The following is a 7,848-nucleotide window of genomic DNA, read 5'->3' as shown; positions in this document are numbered from 1 at the left end:
CTTACACCCTCCCTCTGCATTTCCTGCCCTGGCAACAAGTCAAGGTTATTTGTTTACCACACAGCTCCTGGAACTATACTTTGCTGCAAAGCCCATCGACCTGAACCTGGTTTATTTTGCAATAATGCTCATACCATCATCCAGAGTTCTGTCACAGGCAGGTCCTATGACCAGCTGTGTTCAACCGAAGGTACTTGGTACTGAATACGTGCATTGTTCCTGTTCATTAGTCCCTGCCTCTGTCCCTGTCCCCTTGGCATTTAGGACTCTTAGGACTACCACTGTCTCTGCCAATCCTCTACATCCTTTCTACATCAGGTTTGAGGGGTGCTGGCTAGCTTCAACTGACTCTCACATCTCTTTGGCATGAGGCTGGTGTGCCAGTGCATCAGACTCAAAGCAACAAGAAAAACGAACCATGTCCAGCCTTCATCCCAAGGCCCCCAGGTGCCACACTCAGGCTGACGATTCTCAGGCAGGTGCTGGTGCCCTTTCCCAGAATGTGGCTACAGGCTGCCTTCTTGCCTCCACAAAGCTGGCTCTGGAAAACCCATCCTTTTTGGCTCCACCCCTCTTTGTCTTGCTGACCTTCACTCTACTGCTGTGTCAGAGGATCACCTTCCATTTCTACCTCTTGCACGGGTGCCTTCATTATAGACTCTGGTTCTGGGGCATTCAAGTGAAGTCTTCCTTCCCCACTGAAGCTCCGAGGAAGTCCTATGGCTGAGATTCAGCTACAGGGGACCTTGTCTCCTATCGCGGATCCTTCCCAACCCACCCTGCCTGGGCCTTGTTCCTTTGTCCTGGACAGGAGACAATTTTAACTACTTTGGACAGAGGAGGCAGGGTCACATGTGGGAGGGGACAGGGTGCCACAGCAGAGAGGAGGCTCACAGGAAGGATATGTCCTGGAGTAGATTAGTTGGACCACTGCCCAGGGAAGCTTGAGTGGAGTCTGAGCCAGAAGGGCTGTGGGTGGCTGGTTGCCTGCACCTCTGAGGTGTCTGCAATGGAGATGAGCTCTGCCTGGGCCGTGTTCTTGCTTCTCGCAGGTTCCCAGGTCCGAGTAACTCACAGCTGGAATTTTAGAGATGAGGGAAAAGGCATCGAAAGTTATTTCCTTGCCACCGTGGAGTATGCCTTACACATATTCAACGTGAAGAGCAAGGACACGAATGCCTACAGGCTGGTGAGCATCCTGGACTCCCAGAGAGAGGAGGTAGGTGACTGCATCTTCCTGTCCTGCTGGCCTTCACTTGTAGTAAGTCAGGGTACAAGACAGGGGCCTTAGCAAAGGATCTTGTATGCCGTTTGAAGTTTATAAAATAAAATATACAAACTATTCATTTTCAGGTTTTATAAAAGCTTTTACGTGGAAATTTTAAAAATTAGATCAATGTCTACTCACATGCAATATTTTTTCAATCTTTATGTCATTGTTTAATGGAAAATGACATCAAAATGTAGTCTATGAGGGAAGAAAGATAAAGATGTCCAGACACACAGAGAAAATGCTTAAAAAGTTAGGGTGAGGAAAGAGTTCAAGGAAATAAAATAAAACAGGGCCTCTGCTGTGACTTCCATGAGCCCTGGGCTCCCTGCTGCGGCATCCACCTCTGTGGATGGATGTTATTTTCCCCTCTTCCCCAGACCATGGTTTTGAATCCTTAAAGGTTCTCCTTGTCATGGACTCTCTTTCAGAATGCAACCAGCGATGCCATTTGCATTTGGGCTGCAGACATGAACAATGAAAACACTCGCCCGAAGGAGCGCTTCTGGCTCTGTGTGTGAGTGTGTGTGTGTGTGTGTGTGTGTGTGTGTGTGTGTGTGGTGTCGGGGGCATTACTCTCTCACCCTCTGGACCTCTGCGCTGAGAGTCCACATGAAGGGCAAAGGGTCCCCACCCTCCACTGACCTTAACCCTCTGGACACTGGTTCAGGCACCCTGGGCTCTCTCAGGCTAGACCTCTGGTGGGGATTTTTATATCCAGAGTCACAGACTGAGTTTGGGTGCCGGGGATAATGGAGTGGATGCCATGGGAGACGATGGAATAAAATGAGTAGAATGGAGTGGAGAAGAGTACAGACCATTTCACAGTGCACTTTGTATAGAAGTTGTTTCTTGAAGCCATCGTCGTGTGTGTGTGTGTGTGTGTGTGTGTGTGTGTGTGGTTTCACTAGCATTGTATGGCATTTTTCTGATGTTGGGCAGGTGAAGGGTGTGACAATGGGGCTATAGATGAGTCTCCCACTCCGGGGTTGAGATGACCAAGCAAACTCTTGCAGGGCCAACACCCTCCCAGCCACTTGTCACCTGTCTCTGGAAGCAGGAAGCATTGAAAAGAAAGGTGGGGTCTCACTTGGCATTTGCAAATGTGAGGCTGCAATGTGTGGTATTAATAGTGTGTGATCAGCTTGCTTTTAGCCCGGAGGCTCCACCGGGCTATGTGCCTCTTTGTCCAGAACACCCCAAGTGTAGCTTTAACACAAGTGTGCTGATCCAGACCCAGAGGGAAGCCCCGAAGAGAGTAAGGTTTGGGCCTGTTCCTGCACTCCATGTGTCACCACCAGCAACTCCTTAATGGACCATGAGGGATGTTTCCCCTGTAATGTCTATCTGTACCACAGGTGGAGACCCTGATTGCTTTCTCCATGGAGCTGAAGCTTCGCAGAACCAGGTGTGGGAAATTTGATGAAGACATTGACAACTGTCCCTTTGAAGAAAACCCAGCGCTGAACAACGTAAGACACACATGAGCCTCCTTCAGGTTCCAGAGCTGCGGACCTGCATAGGGGTGTTGTGGGGGGTGGGGCAGAGGACATACCATTCCTAGGGACACAAGAGCGAAGGGGCTACTGGCCCTACGACAGCCACTGCTTCTGCTAAAGATAGAGCCCAGCCTAGCAGGTAAGCCCCAGGGTCCACTTGCAGGCCCCTGGCCAATGTGAGATCCTGACTGTCCACCCACCCTGTTCAGCTGTCTGAACCTCGGGCCATACCGGTGACAGATTGTTCCTGCCCCTAACGGCCCGGGTGTCTTGATTCTGGCCAGAGGATGTTCTCTTCCCGCTCTGCAGCCACTGCCCTTTCCTGCCTTCAGGAGGAGGAACATGTCAGGGGTGGCCAACATCACCATTGACAGAGTGGCCAGTCCTCAGATCCCCCTGTCACTGAGCAGAACTGATGGGGGTTTGGGTGAGGGGAGCCCACTGCCCTGTGTCCCATGCTCTGCCCCAGGCCCTGCTGGGCTGCAGTTCCTGCCAGGGGGGTAAGGGAAAGTGAATTCCTGCTCTAGGACAAGCCCACCTCAGGTCAGGGCTACTTGAGGTAAGGCCCGCTGGGAAGGAGCATGTGTTGCTGTACTAGAGGCATGGGCCACTCGGGGACAGCCCAGGGGTTCTCCTGGGGAGAGCAGAGTCGCACAAGAGACCCTGGGGTTAGGAGTGAGCCAGGTGAGGAACATCTGAGACAGACTGAGGGCCAGAGCCTGCGTTCCCCCAGCTGCTCACCTTGCAGATGCAAGTTTGGGATGGATGCCGTCTTTAAGGCTTGGAGTCACCAGCTTCCCAAGGCTTCTTCACCCACGATTTATTCCTGTGCTTATTCCCTCAGACCTTCATCTGCTTCTTCACTATCAGCATCGATCCCTGGAGAACAGTGTTTCAACTCCTAAACAAGACCTGCCCGGCGGGGACCTACTGAGTGATATCACGCCCCAGCCCAGCCTCTCTAGCCCCTTCTCTGTCGGTGGCCCTTCCGTGGCGGAGCAGCTCTGAGCTCACTCTGTTCTCTGCCTTGCAAATATCTGGAGCCTCACACACGGGCATTGTGGAAATTCCTCGGTGTCCATTTCCTTTCATGTAGAATAGTCCATTAAACGTCAGCATTTCAAAAGGCGCCGCGTGCACGGTTCCTGACTGAGGGGGATGGGCAGTTGCTGGGCAGCTCGGTGGCCCAAGGGGGTAAGTCATCTCTCCCCTTGCACCTCCTAAGCCAGCTCCAGGTGGCACAAATAAGGCGCCTCTGAGCGGCTAGCTCAGGGCTCATGACGGATAACCATGTCCCCAGAGGGGCAATGACCATGACCAAGGTAGGGAACCCTTGTCTGAAGGATGGACAGGGCCTCAGGCTCCCCAGGACACATGTGGCCTCTGTTCGGGGGTCTTGCTCACACCCATTTCCTGGTCCGTGACAGCTGGGAAAATGGAGGAGGGGACTCTAGCCTCCACTCAAAGAGCAAGCAAGGCCAGCGGCAGCGGCAACAGCAACGGCAGCCCAAAGACCCCTTTGGAGATGTATGTTGTCAGGGCCTGCACCTTTGGACCAGGAGACTGCACTTTACAAATCCCTAGGGAGCCCATGGCCAGTTAAAAACTGAGAGGCACTACTGGGACTCTGTGCCAGGTGCTACTGGGACTCTGGCCAAAATGCCTAGAACAGGATTTGGAAAACTTTTTCGGCACAGAGGAAAGGAGTCACTCTTGGGCTTTTGTGGGCATGTGGTCTTCTCCACTCTCTAATGTCACCTTGTGTCTGGAAAGCACTAGGGGGCAATGAGAACACAAGCAGGGGGGGTCTTCTTCCAATAGGATTTTATGTGTATAGACAGGCAGAGGGTGGGTTTGGTCCAGAACCAGTACCCTGACATGAGGTGCCCCACCCACCCCTGCAGCTGGGAGGCCCAGGAGCAGCACACTAGGAACAGGGTTGGATCGAGAGCTGAGAGCATCTATAGCAATATAACTGCAGGTTATGTGATAATAAGAAAAATAATTCAACATAAAGCTCTAATACCTATGAACCTGCACCCAAGCAACATGTACAGATGGAACAGCCAACAGAATCATTGGTGCTGTTACAGGTCAAACCGGCAATTCCACAATCATGCTTGAAGCATCTTACACATCTATCAAGGATGATATCACGAAGGATAACCATACCGATGACCTGCCTTCCTCCATCCAACGCAGTTAAAATTGTCACCTGTCCAGGACAGAGGGACAAGGCCCTGGCAGGGTGGGTTGGGAAGGATCAGCGACAGGAGAAGAGGTCCCCTGTAGTTGAATCCCAGCCATGGGACTCCCTCAGGGCCTCCGTGGGGAAGGAAGACCTCACTTGAGTGTCCCAGAACCAGAGGCTGAAATGAGGACACAAGTGCAAGAGGTAGAAATGGAAGGGGATCCCCAGACACAGTAGCAGAGTGAAGGTCAGCAAGACAAGGAGGAGCAGAACCGAAAAGGGTGTTTCCCAGAGCCAGTTGGTGGGTGATAGGAGGCAACCTGCCCAACGATGAATATGCATTTATTAGGAGCTAGAGTCCCAGTGCACGAAATTCGTGCAGGGAAAGGGTCCCTAGAGGCTGCCAGCTGCCAGCCAGGGCCTCCCTTTCCCCAGCTGCCTGCCACTGCTGCTGGTTGGGGGGAGGGGCCACAGGCATTTGGCCGGCCAGCCCCACCCCCTAGTTGAACTCCTGGTAACTCCCAGTCAACAGGACAATTTGCATATTAGGCTTTTATTATATAGGATGTACAGAAGGGGCACACTGAGGTGTGTTTTTTTTTGGTTGGGTTTTTTTTGTGTGTTTTTGTTGTTGTTGTTGTTGTTTTGTAAATTAAAGGCACCAGCAGAGCTGGGGTTTTTAAAAAACATTTTTTTCATATATTTTATTGATTTTTTACAGAGAGAAAGGGAGAGGGATAGAGAGTTAGAAACATCGATCAGCTGCCTCCTGCACACTCCCCACTGGGATGTACCTGCAACCTAAGTACATGCCCTTGACCGGAATCGAACCCAGGACCCTTGCATCCACAGGACGATGCTCTATCCACTGAGCCAAACCAGTTAGGGCCCAGACTGAGGTTTTTATGGGCCCCAGTGTTTCCTTGTCCCACTGGCTCCTCAGACCCCCTTGTGGCTTCTGAAACAGACTGGACTCACTGGCTCCCGGGCTGTGGCCTCACTGGGGATGTTGGAGGATGAAGCTGAGCTCAGTGCATCACTCTTTGCGCAACTTCTCAGCTTGTGGATGCGCTCCCATGAGCTAAGCTGCGGGCCTGGCTGGATGAGCAAATGCCCTCTCCCCAGAGGGGTTTACAGGACGTGGCCCCGACACGCGCAGCACCTATTGGTTTCTTTGTAGGAATTTATTTCTAGAATAGGAGGAGTGAAAGAGAAACAGAGAGAAGAGCGAGCCAAATGAGCTCCAGGGATCCCTGAGCTGTCTACATTAGGTGACCATTGGTGCCCTCTGGTGGCCACAGTTGTCACAGCTCAGCGAGCACAATTTGCTGTGTGCAGTTTCTAGAGAAGGGACACTCAAGGCCCACAGCTGGAATAGCAAATGCAGCTCTTGGACGATTAAATAACACTCGCTTTGCAAACAAGCCTCAGCGCTGTGCCATGAATTAGGCCTCCAGCATCTGTGTGAAGCTGCTTGTGAACTTCAAAAGGTACCATCACCCCTGAAGGCCTGTGGACACCCGGATCCCTGCGCTCGTCCCTGTCCCAGGATTCTGACCCAGTAGGTCTGGGAAGGCCTGGAGGGCTTGCTTCTTAACCAGAAACCAGCAGGTGGTGATATTCTTGGTTTCTGGCTCCCACTCCGAGTAGCGCAGTTACAGTGAGTCCCTTGGCTTGGATGCAGCCAATCACATGGAGAAGCCTGGGTGCTTGAGTAGGGTTTCTGGGGCCACACTGGATCCAGGAAAGGGTCAAAACTTCATGCCGGGTGATAAAGAAAAAGAGCTTACAGACCCCAGGCATCAGCTTGTGGGTGTGCTTCCAGGAGCTAAGCCTCCCAGAGACATGGTCTTCCTGTTCCCCACCAGGCAAGCATACCTGTCTATCCTCCATGCGTCTTTGTGGTTTTCTTTCCAGACAAGGTTCCAGATTCACTGTCCGTTGTCTCCCACCAGAAAACAACTCAATCCTGTAGGACAACAGCAGGTTGGGATGTGCTATTTGCCACGGATGAGCAATTTGATAAATCACACGTGGAAAGCAGCCAGATGTGCAGCAGAACTCCACCCAAACAGGTTGCATCGTATGCAAAATTATTGAGCCATAAAAAAGAAGGAAATTTCCCCCAGTATGGATGGACCTGGAGGACGTTATGGTAAATGACATAAGCCAGACACAGGACAAATGCTGCATGATTCCACATTTTTTTTATTGTTTAAAGTATTACATGTCTCCTTTTTCCCCCAATTAACCACCCCCCGCTCCCACACTTGAGGGCAAGCCCCCACCGCCCCAGTGTCTGTGTCCATTAATCATGGTAATATGCATGCGTACAAGTCCTTTGGTTGATCTCTAACCCCTCTCTCCCCTGCCTTCTCCCTGAGGTTGGACAGTCTGCTCAGTGCCGCCTTGTCTCTGGGTCCATTTTTGTTCATCAGATTATGTTGATCATTATATCCCACATATGAGTGAGATCATGTGATATTTATCTTTCTCCAACTGGCTTGTGTTTCCACTTTTTAAATTTTTTTTTAATTTTTTTTTATTGATTTTAGAGAGGAAGGGAGAGGGAGAATCACTGATCTTCTGCTTCCTGCATGCCCCCTACTGGGGATCAAGCTCATAACCCAGGCATGTGCCTCACCGGGAATTGAACAGTGACCTCCTGGTTCATAGGTTGACACTCAACCACTGAGCCACACCAGCTGGGCTGCATGATTCCACTTTTATGAGAAATCCAAAATAATTAAGCTCACAGAAGAAGAAAGCAGAGTGTGGCTCCCAGGGACGAGGGAAGTGAAATGGAAAGATGTTGGCCAAAGGGCATAAAATTATGCAGGATGAATAATTTGGGGAAATCTGCCGTACAACCTGGAACCTACAGCTAA

The 7,848-nt window shown here is 51.2% G+C and overlaps 1 pseudogene; it reads left to right on the top strand.

Annotated features, from left to right (window-relative positions):
* Positions 1-418: 418 nt before the first annotated feature.
* On the top strand, positions 419-3,703 carry LOC132240145 (cystatin-9-like; annotated as a pseudogene).
* The last annotated feature ends 4,145 nt before the right edge of the window (positions 3,704-7,848 follow it).

The sequence above is a fragment of the Myotis daubentonii genome, chromosome 8, assembly GCF_963259705.1.
Source record: "Myotis daubentonii chromosome 8, mMyoDau2.1, whole genome shotgun sequence".
In the NCBI taxonomy this organism is placed as follows: Eukaryota; Metazoa; Chordata; class Mammalia; order Chiroptera; family Vespertilionidae; genus Myotis; species Myotis daubentonii.
This window is presented reverse-complemented; position numbering and strand designations above follow the sequence as displayed.